The sequence below is a fragment of the Schistocerca nitens genome, chromosome 9 (genome assembly GCF_023898315.1).
Source record: "Schistocerca nitens isolate TAMUIC-IGC-003100 chromosome 9, iqSchNite1.1, whole genome shotgun sequence".
Classification (NCBI taxonomy): domain Eukaryota; kingdom Metazoa; phylum Arthropoda; class Insecta; order Orthoptera; family Acrididae; genus Schistocerca; species Schistocerca nitens.
In genome coordinates this window covers 134,636,413-134,651,632 of record NC_064622.1, presented here as the reverse complement: position 1 = coordinate 134,651,632, position 15,220 = coordinate 134,636,413, and positions in this window count along the sequence as shown.

The window sequence follows — 15,220 nt, the reverse complement described above, 5'->3', positions numbered from 1 at the left end:
CGGGTGTCTTTGAACGGAGCATTCGGACTTTACTCCTTTTTTGTGGATGACAATGTGCGACCGCATCGCGCTGCACAGTTGCGGGATATGTTAGAATAGACTGACCAACCCGTTCTCCGTCTTAAATCGCATCGAGCACGTGAGGGAACGCGTTGGGGAGGCGTATTGCAGCGCATCCACTTGCTCCAAAGACCACCCAGCAGTCGTTTGCTACGCTGGTGGAGGAATGTAACGCTCTGCAAAAATGGTTCAAATGGCTCTGAGCACTATGGGACTCAACTGCTGAGGTCATAAGTCCCCTAGAATTTAGAACTACTTAAACCTAACCAACCTAAGGACATCACACACATCCATGCCCGAGGCAAGATTCGAACCTGCGACCGTAGCGGTCGCGCGGTTCCAGACTGTACCGCCTAGAACCGCTCGGCCACTCCGGCCTAACGCTCTGCCACAACAGCTACTCGCCAATGTTGTTGCAAGCATGGGACATACACTGCCGTTCGAGATGATCACACACCCTACTCACAAACAGGTCCCGCCTTTTGTAATGGTCAAGGGACCATCATACGGGGTGTTCAAAAAGTCTCTCCGCAGTGCCGTATGATTGTTAGCCGCGCGTGCCGTATGATTGTTCGCCTGCCTGGGTTGCTTCCCTTCAAGTGGACTCTCCCAACATTCCACTGTTTCGTTTATCTCAGCCAGCGTCAGTAGTATTTATGTGTGTCGTTACGTGTTGAAGTGAAAGTTTAAGTTTAGTTCCTTTGTTCGTTTGTTTCGTTTTTGTCACTGTTAAAATACTAACCATTGAAGAACATGTGTTTTTAGTCGAACAAGTGTGCAAAGCTGGCGGTAAATACACAGTTACACTTCGTCAAACATGTAATTCAGTCTTCTCGGAGACAGCACTCCCACATCACGATACTGTGCGAGATTTGATTAACCAATTTTGAAGTACAGGTTCAGTGACGGATGCACCGAGAAGTGGTCGTCCTAGCGTTTTGTCTGAGGATAAACTACTCGATATTTCCGATAAAATGTCCATGAGTACGAACAAGTCAGTAAGAAAACTCGCCCACGAAATCGATGTTAGCCCACGCAGCTGTAAGGAAAAAATAAGAACTTTTCCCATACAAAGCGACAGTCGTGCAAGAAATGAAAAATACTGATCATGGCAAGAGACTGCATTATTGTCAATGGCTCAAAAATTTCGTTCAACAAAATGGAAGGGATATTCTTAATGAAACGTTTCTCACTGATGAGGCGTGGTTCATTTATCCGGGTACATGAACTCGCAAAATTCTCGTATGTGGAGTACTGAAAATCCATTGTGTATTCATGAGGAACCACTTCACTCTGTGAAAATAGGAATTTGGATTGCAATTTCTAGACGTCGGATTGCGGGTCCCATATTTTTTCAGCGAAACAATAAACGCACAACGATACTGCAGTGATATTCTGTACCATTTCGTAGGAGAACTTGTGTTAAGTGAAATACTGAACGGTTAAATGGCTCTGAGCACTATGGGACTCAACATCTGTGGTCATAAGTCCCCTAGAACTTAGAACTACTTAAACCTAACTAACCTAAGGACATCACACACATCCATGCCCGAGGCAGGATTCGAACCTGCGACCGTAGCAGTCGCGCGGTTCCTGACTGAGCGCCTAGAACCGCTAGACCACCGCGGCCGGCGCTGAACGGTTATTTTCAGCAAGATGGTGCAACCGCGCATACAGCTCTCATTTGAATGTCACTGATTGCTGATGTTTTTGGTGGTCGCATAATTTCACAGGGACTTTGGCCTCCACGATCGCCTGACCTAACACCACCTGACTTTTTCTTCTGGGCTGCAGCGAAAGCAGCTGTCTATTCAAACCGTCCAAAATCCATCGATGAATTGAAAACTGTAATATCCACTTTCACTGCTTCTGTTACAGAAGAAATGTTACAGCTTGTGTGTGGAAATTAAATTGTGTATTCAACAACAGGGGGGACACTTTCAACATTTAATGTGAAAATTTGTAAATGAAAATGAAATTTCAATAAATTAATAACTTGTATTTCACTGAGTTTCATTTCGGTACTTTCACTGTTGCATACGTCACGCGTGGCTAACAATCACACGGCACTGCGGAGAGACTTTTTGAACACCCCTTATATGTGACTTCTGAGTAATTATTATCTTTGAATAAAAATATCATTGGTGATCCTTCGGGATAGCCGTGCGTGTTAAATCGCCGCTTGCGAGACAGGGGGTACGCCGGCGGCGGATCGAATTCAGCTGGGAGATTAGCGACGATGGTCGGTGTGACGGCCAGCCTGGATGTGGTTTTTAGGCGGTTTCCCTAATCCATCTAGGCGAATACCGGGTTGGTACCCAAATTCCACTTCAGTTACACGATTCGCAAACATACAGAAAACTTTCGCACGCTTCCACGCAAACAGTTGGTGGCCACATATTCCGTCCCGCGGGATAGCCAGCTGGCGAGAGGAAGGACATTTAGCACTCCATGCCACATCCGTTAATAAAGGTACCGAACCTGCGCACATGTAGGACAAAGACGCAGAAAAAGGAGAATAATAAAAGTGTCATTTCTGTCAGTCTCATTGCGTATTTCTTCCACTCACCTTCTGTGCTATACTGTAACAGTCCTCTCTATGTATGGTCTAAGTTTCACTAAGTTATGTTAATTTGCAGCCACACACCATGAAAAAATTATTTTCGTTCTGAAGTTTCGCACACCAGAATACTAGACGAAACTTTCAACATTTGTGATAGATGGACCATTCAGAGTAAATTGCCTCATAAACGGATTAAAACAGCAGAGCTTTGCGAGGACGAGGAGGTGCCATACGCCGTAACTGGGCTTAAAGTAACACTTTTCATCTAATGACAGATACATACATTCACAAATAAATAACTGCGATTTTGGATTGAAGTGTGTTATAGACGCGTACGTAGGAACGCTCTGGTTTTTGTCCACCACCTGTGACGAATATTTTATAACGAAGGACATGATTTTTCTCATGAAAGTGCTTGCAAGGCTACTCCCCGCGTCTGGGCACCGAATACACTCTTTTTTTGCCAACGGATGGTCAGCATTTAATTGAATTATATTGGAAATGCTGCTTTCCTACTGTCAACTTTACTAATTATTGTAAGTGATGCTGGGAGATAATGAAATTAGAATTAGCGGATTTTATTACACAAAAAACTATATGTACCTCAACTACTGGCACAAATTGTACATCCATCTGCATATTTTAAAGCATTAACCAACGTATTACCCCAACCTTTAGGCAGTTAATATATGTAACAGATATAATCTTAAGACCCCTTGCCGTGTAAAGTTTGCTCTCATACCATCACTCTTTCCACCCTCTCTCCCTCTAACTTTCTCTTTCTCTTCCTCTCCTTCTGCCTCCAGTCTTTCATATCTTATCTATTAATCCCAATCAATATTTGTTATTTATTTATAATTTTACCGCTGTAGCCAATATGATTGTTGTACTTAAAGTCTGTAAGATTTCACCTGATTGTTATAAATAAGTATGAAGTTTAAGCTATTTTAACATTTCTCCTGATTGTATAAACGAGTGTGAAGTTTAAGCTGTTTTAACTTGTCAAAATCGGATTTATATGCCACCTGAAGTATTTGTTCCAACACATGTATTCGAAACCTCAAAACAAACACCTCCAAATTCTTTAAAAAATTATTCTGTAATAATGTTGTTACGATGTATATGCTTTGTACTTTGCGATAATGTCTTCTCTTCTGCTATACGAACCTTGCACCTAGCAGTTTCCAGACGCCATATTTGTTTACAAATATGACAGTATACATGTGATGTGTTATGACAGCGAAAGGAACCTGTGACCTCTGGAGGTACTCTATTTTACTTATTATATGTTTACCATTAGATATAAGTTCAATTTTTTGTCAGAAGAAACTCAAAACCATGTTCTGAAATAGTGTCTTGTTTCTCCACTAGACAGTGCCACAAGCTCCTCCAAAAAATCATAACACAACACCCACACAAATTTCCTACTAACTAATGTAAGTCCACCTGATGACGGAGGTTTAAAACTTTGAAACGCGTCGTGGAGATAAATGAAACGGTGAATGGTAACAGTAAACTTGTTGTTTCATTTAACATTTATTTCGTTGATATTAACAGGCACAATTAAAGAACACTTCAAACAAACTGTGCGCCATTACACAGAAACCATATACATGTCCCACTGTCAGCTCTGCCTCTCCAGTACTGCCTCCAATGGGCGACTATCAGCTCTGCCTGAACGCTGCCTCCAAGCTCGGTCGCTCCACAGCAATTACAATTGTACTCTCTGTCGCCTGCGCGTCGTCGATCCAAATGTCGTATGTAAATAGTATTGTAACCTTCATGCCCTTCTGTTTCCAGCAAAGCTAATGTTTACAAGAAGCGTATTTAAGCCGTCCTGGTTTAGGACAGCGAGCTGAATTGTAATGCCTGCGAATTTTTTATTTGAAAACTCGCAAAGCTTTTTACATAAAACAAATGTTATTAACATTCTACACCTTTATTATTCATGTCCACGCATTTGCAGCGTACTGTCTGAGAAGCAGCGTGCTGTAATCGACTTCCGAATTCGAAGAGTTTGTCCACACATGGATCACCCTCTCGTTCACCATGACAATGCCAGATCACACATGAGCGCTGCGACATCTGCACACGTAGAGTTCGCTGTCATCGATCAGCCTCCACACAGCCCAGATTTGGTGAAATCCAATTTCCATCTTTTTTTCAAAACTTAAACAATACCTTCGAGGACTTCGTTTTGATGATGGTGAAGCTGTGCAAGTGGAGGTGAGGTGGCTCCGTCAACGAAGTCGAACATCCTACACTGACGCTATCAACAAATTGTCTCTCGTTGGGAGAAATGTTTTCGTAGGCACGTTGACTGTGTTAAGAAATAAATATGCAGACATGAAGAATAAAGATGTAGGTTGTTAATGAAGTGTGTTTCATTTAAAAAAACTTTAGGACTTTTTACTAAAAAAATTCGGAGGAATTACTTTTCAGCATGCCCGCTTAGTTAACGAAATCTACAGTTGTTAACAAAAGCCGAGAGTTCTTTTTACTAACTATAATAGTTTTTAAAAATAGTACGTTCCACAGTGAGTTTTTACAGGCTAAAGATAGTTTTTTAAAAAATACGTTTGAGAGTGAGTCAGGAATGGTTATCCGCTTGGGAAATACTATCACTAGCAGAAATGGGGCGCGAATGGTCACAGGCTTGTTTGGCTCGCGAGAGAGCCTACCAGGAATGCTGTAAATTCTTAAATCGCACAACTCGAAGCAATACTCCGTACAACTCTGAAGAACATACTTTTAAAGCCGCATCACTCATCTTGCAGATAAAGAAAAAACAGTTCGCCCAGAGGCGCAGATGCATTCGTTAACAGAACAGGAATGGAATTTAATGTATCATTCAATAATAAGTGTCATCTGCCACATTCTTCATAGTGATTCGCAGAGTATAGATGAACATGTAGCAATAACCTGTGTAGAAACTGAAGGAACATGAGAAATTCTTTTTTCTAAAATAATGAGCATTTTGCATCCCCAGAACGAGGAATAACTAACTTAAGTAAGACAAGAATTTAGGTCACTTAGCACATACATTTCATTAGCATTTCACATTTTTGCATGGATATCCCAACTTATGTACCTCTTTGAAATTATGTATTCATACTTGTTTTGTCTCACAGTATAATACTAGATATTGTTTCACTTCTTGTGAAATTATTCCAATTTTTATGTTTTTATCCTGAAAGGAAGAAGATTGTCTTACTACCAGAGTGTGCTGAAAAGTAATGTCGCTGAATTTTTAATTTAAAACCACTCATAGCTTTTTAAATAAAACAAACTTTATTAACATTTTATATCTTTATTCTTCATGCCTATATATACATTTCTCAACATAGCCACAATGACGTCGAACACAGTTCTCCCAACAGTTTCTTGATACCCTTACTGTAGAATGTTTGACTTTGTTGACGGAACCACATCCTCACCTCTGCCTGCACTGCTTCATCACTATCAAAGAGTGTAAGTAGGCTGTTTAGGTTTTTATGTTGGTAACGCCACGTAGCGCTCTGTATGAAAATCACTGGCTGTGCTGTGTGAAGGCTGTGGTTGGTTTGCATTGATGGAGTATATGCTATTGTAGTGTTGGGCAGTTGGCTGTTAACAGCGCGTAGCGTTGCGCAGTTGGAGGTGAGCCGCCAGCAGTGGTGGATGTGGGGAAGTGAGATGGCGCAGATTTGAGAGCGGATGATCTGGACGTGTGTCCATCACAGACAGTAACTTTGTAAAACTGGATGTCATGAACTGAGATATATATTATGACTTTTGAACACTATTAAGGTAAATACATTGTTTGTTCTCTATCAAAATCTTTCATTTGCTAACTATGCCTATCAGTAGTTAGTGCCTTCAGTAGTTTGAATCTTTTATTTAGCTGACAGTACTGGCGCTCGCTGTATTGCAGTAGTTCGAGTAACGAAGATTTTTGTGAGGTAAGTGATTCATGAAAGGTAAAGGTTATTGTTAGTCAGGGCCATTCTTTTGTAGGGATTATTGAAAGTCAGATTGCGTTGCGCTAAAAATATTGTGTGTTAGTTTAGTGATGATCAGAATAAGTAAAGAGAGTAATGTCTGAGTACGTTCAGTTTTGCTCAGCTGTTTGAAAAACAAATAATGTAAGAGGTTTATCAGCACAGTAATTCATTAATTTTTCTAGGGGAGGTTTCAAGAGGAGTCCTCAAAGGTGTTTTTTAATTATTGGAAATAGATTAAAATCGAATAGAGCAAAGTCGGCACACTATGGAGGATCATTGAAGACAGTTAACCCAAGGCATCGAATTGTTGCATTTGTTCCATGGCTCGAGTGTGGTCTGGCATTGTAACGCTGCAGAAGAGGGTGCTCCACGTGTGAACTCTTCGAATTCGAAACTCGATTACGGACGCTGTTTCTCACGCACCGAGATAGTTACATCACACACCGCCATGTTACACGCTACAATTTGGGGCCCTCTAGCGACGTGGCATAGACTCATGTCTGAAGTAGTGCTGGAGGGAACTGACACCATGAATCCTGCAGGGCTGTCCATAAATCCTTAAGAGTACGAGAGGGTGGAGATCTCTTGTGAACACCACATTGCAAGGCACTCCAGATATGATCAATAATGTTCATGTCTTGGGAGTTTGGTGGCCAGCGGAAGTGTTTAAACTCAGAAGAGTGTTCCTGGAGCCACTCTGTAGCAATTCTGAACTTGTGGGCCGTCGCATTGCCCTAATTGAATTGCCCAAGTCCGTCGGAATGCACAATGGACATGAATGGATGCAGGTGATCAGACAGGACGCTTATGTAAGTGTTACCTGCCATAGTCGTATCTAGACGTATCACGAGTCCCATATCACTCCAATTGCACACACCCCACACCGTTACAGAGCCCCCACCAGCTTGAACAGTCCCCTGCTGATAAGCAGGGTCCATGGATTCATGAGATTGTCTCCGTACCCGTACACGTCCATCTGCTCGATACAATTTGAAACGAGACTAGTCCGACCAGGCAATATGTTTCCAGTCATCAATAGTCCAATGTCGTTGTTGACGGACCCAGGCGAGGCGTAAGGCTTTGTGTTGTGCAGTTATCAAGGGTACACGGGTGAGCCTTTGGCTCCGAAAGGGCACATCTATGATGTTTCGTTGAATGGTTCGCACGCTGACACTTGTTGATGGCCCAGATTTGAAATCTGCAGAAATTTGCGGAAGTGTTGCACTTCCGTCACGTTGACAGGTTCTCTTCAGTCGTCGTTAGTCCTGTTCACGCAGGATCTTTTACCGGCCGCAGCGACGTCATACATTTAATGTTTTACCGGATTCCTGACATTCACGGTACACTCGTGAAATGGTCGTACGAGAAAATCTCCACTTCATCACCACCTTGGTGATGCTGTGTCCCTTCGTACGTGCGCCGACTATGATAGCACGTTCGAAGTCACTTAAAACTTGATAAACTGGCATTTTAGTAGTAGTAACCGATCTAACAACTGCGCAAGATCCTTATTGTCTTACATAGGCGTTGCCGATCGCAGCACCGTATTCTGCCTGTTTACGTATCTCTGTATTTGAATACGCATGCCTGTACCAGTTTCTTTGGCGCTTCAGTGTATACAGGATGTTACAAAAAGGTACGGCCAAACTTTCAGGAAACATTCCTCACACACAAATAAAGAAAAGATGTTATGTTATGTGGACATGTGTCCGGAAACGCTTAATTTCCATGTTAGAGCTCATTTTAGTTTCGTCAGTATGTACTGTACTTCCTCGATTCACCGCCAGTTGGCCCAATTGAAGGAAGGTAATGTTGACTTCGGTGCTTGTGTTGACATGCGACTCATTGCTCTACAGTACTAGCATCAAGCACATCAGTACGTAGCATCAACAGGTTAGTGTTCATCACAAACGTGGTTTTGCAGTCAATGCAATGTTTACAAATGCGGAGTTGGCAGATGCCCATTTGATGTATGGATTAGCACGAAGCAATAGCCGTGGCGCGGTACGTTTGTATCGAGACAGATTTCCAGAACGAAGGTGTCCCGACAGGAAGACGTTCGAAGCAATTGATCGGCGTCTTAGGGAGCACGGAACATTCCAGCCTATGACTCGCGACTGGGGAAGACCTAGAACGACGAGGACACCTGCAATGGACGAGGCAATTTTTCGTGCAGTTGACGGTAACCCTAATGTCAGCGTCAGAGGAGTTGCTGCTGTACAAGGTAACGTTGACCACGTCACTGTATGGAGAGTGCCACGGGAGAACCAGTTGTTTCCGTACCATGTACAGCGTGTGCAGGCACTATCAGTAGCTGATTGGCCTCCACGGGTACACTTCTGCGAATGGTTCATCCAACAATGTGTCAATCCTCATTTTAGTGCAAATGTTCTCTTTACGGATGATGCTTCATTCCAACGTGATCAAATTGTAAATTTTCACAATCAACGTGAGTGAGCTGACGAGAATCCGCACGCAATTGTGCAATCACGTCAACACAGATTTTCTGTGAACGTTTGGGCAGGCATTGTTGGTGATGTCTCGATTGGGCCCCATGTTCTTCCACCTACGCTCAATGGAGCACATTATCATGATTTCATACGGGATGCTCTACCTGTGCTGCTAGAACATGTGCCTTTACAAGTACGACACAACATGTGGTTCATGCACGATGGTGCTCCTGCACATTTTAGTCGAAGTGTTCGTACGCTTCTCAACAACAGATTCGGTGACCGATGGATTGGTAGAGGCGGACCAATTCCATGGCCTCCACGCTCTCCTGACCTCAACCCTCTTGACTTTCATTTATGGGGGCATTTGAAAGCTCTTGTCTACGCAACTCCGGTACCAAATGTAGAGACTCTTCGTGCTCGTATTGTGGACGGCTGTGATACAATACGCCATTCCCCAGGGCTGCATCAGCGCATCAGAGATTCCATGCGACGGAGGGTGGATGCATGTATCCTCGCTATCGGAGAACATTTTGAACATTTCCTGTAACAAAGTTTTTGAAGTCACGCTGGTACGTTCTGTTGCTGTGTGTTTCCATTCCATGATTAATGTGATTTGAAGAGAAGTAATAAAATGAGCTCTAACATGGAAAGTAAGCGTTTCCGGACGCATGTCCACATAACATATTTTCTTTCTTTGTGTGTGAGGAATGTTTCCTGAAAGTTTGGCCGTACCTTTTTGTAAATACAATTCCATTGTCGTTACAGAGAAAAAACCTGGCGAGGTGTGAGTAGGGCTCTTGCTCGAAATGTTTCGTGTAAACTTAGTTATGTATACAGACAGTTCATTCTCCGCATAAAGCGAAATTCTGGACTATTTTTGCCTATTATCTACATTGATACTGGCACTATATCGGTTCTGGGAAGTTGACTTTGGAAAATGCCTTACTTTAAAGTTTTAACTCGGATAACAAATGAAGAAAGAAATAATTTTTCATGTGGTATAATTACAAATTAACAATTTTCTCATTTTGTTCCTTTACTTTTACTGTGAAACCTTGCTTCCTCCCAATTTCATGATTCTAGGTCAATGGGAAGTATCCCATATGTTTTGAAACGTCCCCTTTTAACAATTTTTTACAACTGTGCTTAACCTGACACACAATATTTTTTTTTTTTTAGCGCAACGCAATCTGTCTTTCAAAATCTCTAGAAGAGAATGGCCCTGACTAACATTAAACTATCTCTTTCACAAATCACTTACCTCACAAAAATCTTCGCTGCTCAAGCTACTGCAATACAGCGAGCGCCACTACTGCCAGCTAAATAAAAGATTCAAACTATGGAAGGCACTAACTACTGATAGGGATAGTTAGCAAATGAAAGATATTAATAGAGAACAAACAATGTATTTACCTTGATATCATGACAAATTACAAAACTCCGCCATCTCTCTCCCCACATCCACCACTGCTGGCGGCTCACCTCCAACTGCCCAACGCTACGCGCTGTTCACAGCCAGCTGCCTAACACTACAATGGTTGAGTATTACAACAATGCAAAGCAGCCACAGACTGCACACGGCACAGCCGGTGATTTTCATACAGAGGTGGCGTTACTAATAAAAAAACCTAAACAGCCTACTTACATAGCCCCCATGCTCCCCACAAAAAATTTTACAAATTTTGTTGGGCACTGGCCAATACATATTTGTTAAAATTTTTTTTCACAATTACAATAACAAAGAAATCAAATGCACACACTTATTGATACAATGTTGGTCAAAAGCTAAAATTTTCTCACAGTCCATAAAGACAGTCCTGATCATTCATCACATTGCAGTGTTTTTCTCAAAGTCTGAGCAGTAAAAGAAAATGCACACGGAAGTAGTGGATTTCCATGCAGTCTTGAAGAAGTATCGTTCCAACGGAAAGACAGTGCTGACTCTCGACATGCTGACAGGTAATGGGCCACAACAGAGCAAACCCACAACAGAGTCAGTCGAAGTTTTGAAGAGTATTGGTGGGTAGGTCATCACAGAGCAGACCCACTGTAGTCCTGGTAGAGATTACGGTATTGGTGGGCCACCAGAGGTGCAGACCCACTGCAGTCCTTGTAGAAATAATGGTATTGGTGAGTCATCAAAGGTGCAGACCCACTGCAGTCCTTGTCGAGATAATGGTACTGGTGAGTCAGCAAAGACGCAGACCCACTGTAGTCCTTGTAGAGACGGCCAGCAGCCATCTGTTGCGACTGTGCAGGTGCACAATCACCATCGAAGAGTCTTGTGGATAATGTAGCAAGTCCATAACCACCACTTGTGCACTCACAAAGTTTTTGGAATTGTCCTCAGAACTAGCAATGCTGTTATCCAGTCCCTTGCTGAATTATTAACACACGTGCAAACACTAACAGTCCCTACTTCTCACATATTGTCCATATACTATGACCAATAGAAACGTGTGCAGTGAAATGTAACTTACAAGTTACTTAATTTGATGACCTGGTGTCAATTACAATTTTATAACATAAGAACACAATAACAAAGGTACAAAACACATCATTCAAGAACATAACAATACAAATAACAGTTGCGGTAATAGGGGCTTTACAAAAGAATAGAAATAAACATATACATCAGTGTTACAGGAATTATGACATAATTTCATACATAAAAGATCAGAATAACTTTTGAAACATCAACTTCACACCTAAGCATTAACACAGAACAGATAAATGTCTAATCATCTTTACAAGGTAAATAACATATTATCAATGCAAATTATATTTGAGGATCACAGTATTCCTCATCATAGTGAATGTAGCTTAGTATTAGAAGAAGAAAAAATTCTATGAAACTACACAAAGACAGGAAGAAAACAAATACACAAGGGTACACAAACACATAGTGGGATAACACAATGGAAAGGACAGGGTTCGTTTTCAGTGTAACTTTTGGTACTGCAGTCCAACCCAAAACTTCATTCCATAGATCTTTCGTCTTATTTCCACATTTGTTTCCACCAAAAAAATCCTATTCAAGCATGCTTTCTGTATATATATATATGTTCACATATTTCTTACCTCATTATTTATTTTCCATTATCTTACTTCATCATTTATTTCCAAGAAAATCCTACCTAAACCTGTTGTCCCTAAACCCTACTTTTTTTTTGTTCATATCCTATTTCAAAATACTGTTTTGGCCAAACCATTTTCTTATAGATTTTCAATGTATTTCTTCCAATTCATCATAGTTAGTTTCTTATATAGTCTACCCCCTCTTAAGCTAACTTAAATCTACTGAGCTCAGATATATATACCAAGGGACGAGGCAATGCAGCATCACATAAAACAATTAATATAAACAGCAATGAAAAAAAACGCAGATTTGCGAAGCAAGCAGTATTAAGAAATTAGCAAAGCAATTGTAATATTACAACTAATCTAAGGCAATGTGCAGCAAACAATAAAAATATAAAAATAAATCATTAGTAAAACTGGCTTAACAGAATAATACAAAATCAAATTCAATAACACTATGCCTGGCAAACAGCAGCAACTTATACCTAAATATGACATAGCTCAAGCAGAAAAAATAGTACACTAAAGATAACAATGCAGATAAGGGAAATGTATAATCACATCTTAATGTCTAAGTAATTAAAGTGGTGCACCACAAAAACTAATTCTACAAAAAATTACTCAGTAGTTGAAAAGAAAATTATGTATGCAGTTCCTGGTATTAGTCCCTTCTTATTGTTCTTTCCATTCCAAGAGCTCCTTTTTCGAAGAATGTGGATTACAAAATTATTATTTAATAGATCTGCAGACAGAAAATATTTATATTAGTACATCTATAAAATTTTATTTTAACCAGTGCTGCAGTGCAGCTAGAAACTAGATATTAAACAAAATGGGCAAAGCAAGGCGTGAAACGTCATTCACTAGCCATATGGCATTTCTCTCAATTAGCACGACAATAGCCGTGAAATGTTGCGATGCTTTCTACAAAGGAACGTCAATAGCGATTATAATGGCCTCTTTTTTCTTCTACCTGTGCCGCTGGAAGGCTAATGGTTTTTTTTTTTTGTTCGGGCGGCTGTCGCCCAGGTGTCTGACACAGCTGTGTGCCCACGACGTATTACGTGCAGGTGGTCACTTAACTTTCGTACGGAAATATTTACGACAGCAGTTTCCGCTACAATGGCAGTCTTAAATAAAAATATTTCACAGGTCAAGAATTAGCGTTGTAAACCTGTAAAAACAAAATCCCATGAATATAACAGTGTCCAAAAAATTTTCGTCGGCATTGTGATACATTCATGCATTTACACACATTTCATAATTCTAAAAGTACGATTCTCGGTTTCCAACATACGTCTTCACAAGGCAGAGTTCCTAACCGCTACTCATTACTCCTTACCTTATTACACATATACAAATTCGTCGACGCTTCTTCAATACTTCATCATTAGATACATAGCATAATCAAATTCTTCATATAACATTAGCTTATTAATCATAAACATACCTCAACAACATAATACACATCGTCGTCGTAAATATAACATCATAACACCTCAGTCAACTCTCAAAAACGTCGTAGCTTTCTGCAATAATTTCAAATCCTAAAAAAAATTCTCTGCTCATTTCAAAAGTGTCATCTGCCTCAAACGTACTTTAAAATCATGATTCCATACCAAACACATCATTCAAAGCTCACATTGTATCACAATGGTTCCGAAAAAATATGAACAGTTTACAAAGTACAGACAAAATACAATTTCATACGTATGAAGTTATTCAACTGTGTAATTACGTAAACATCTGTCACTGACGTAGTAAAAAAAATGTTTTTCTCTCTCAGTTAAATGATCTGATAGCTGTGTAATACTGTGTTGGAGAAATATGGTACCGATGTGTAAAGTTGTATAAGCAAATACCATATTAGCTAGGGTTCCTTGTGGTTGCCACACACATGGTACACAAAGTAAGCGTGTACCCCCCTGAGGATTAATGTAATTATACCCTCAGGTGCTACAGATTACAGCAATGGAATGAAATGTATCACGGAAAACCTTCTTTGTAATTAAAAAATCTTTAAAAGTAAGTGTTTTAAGTATAAGATTAATCACTCAAATGCGTGTACTGTAGCGCTAAACTGTGCGTCTTGTCGCAACATAATCTCTGTGGAAGTGTCGTAGTTATCGTCCTCCGAAAGCTAAGTTCTGCAGAAGTCAATGTACTTACCTCATGCTAAACAAAAGTGAAATGCTTTGCGTATAGATATCTTAGTTATTACGCTTATTGTTGTGATGAAGAAAGTACTGTACTGTAACGTATTGTTGTGCCACGAAAAAGGCTGTCTCATTGTTGCCATACCACAAAAGTTACTACTAAAACATATTTTTCTTTCCTGAAGAATTCAGAAAACTGTGCAGATATAAAACAGATACACCGCAAAAGCAACAAGATGAATTGTGTCACACATTAGTAGCGTCGTGATAAAATCGTGTAGCTGTCACATAAACTAACCACTGTGTCATCTGGTATCTCACAGAAAGTACTTTAAACCCAGAATGTATTTTCAAGTAAACCAAAATGTTGCATTAAAAAAAAAAAGCAGATTATCTTTCAATAAACGGTTTTACGTGTGAAATGTGGTGTAAACCTTTACTCTTCCTAGTACGCAGAGTTTCAACTTCAACGCAATTATCATGTGGTATACGTCGGATTCTGTAAGGTCCATTGTAAACTAGAAAGAATTTGTGACTCAAGTGTTTCTTCTTATGTGACAATGAATGAGCTTTAATGAGAACTTTCTGACCAATATACAATTTCTTTGCATTTGCTTCACCGTGTAGTTTTCTCCTTTTATCTGCTGCAGATTTTATATTTTTAAGAGCCAAATCAATTATGTCTTTGTGTCGAAGTTTACGTGTATTCGGGAAAGGTACAAGCTCTCTGATTCTGTTCGGTGGTTTTTCATTCTTCAGTACAAGAGTAGGTGGTAAAGCAGTGGAGTCATGAGGCATTTCATTCAGCACGTTTTGAAATAAGTGTAAATATCTGTCCCAATGCTGATGCTTTCTGTGACAATAAAGTCTGCAAAGCTTATTGATTTCTTTCATAATCCGTTCGGAGGGGTTACAATGTGGTGA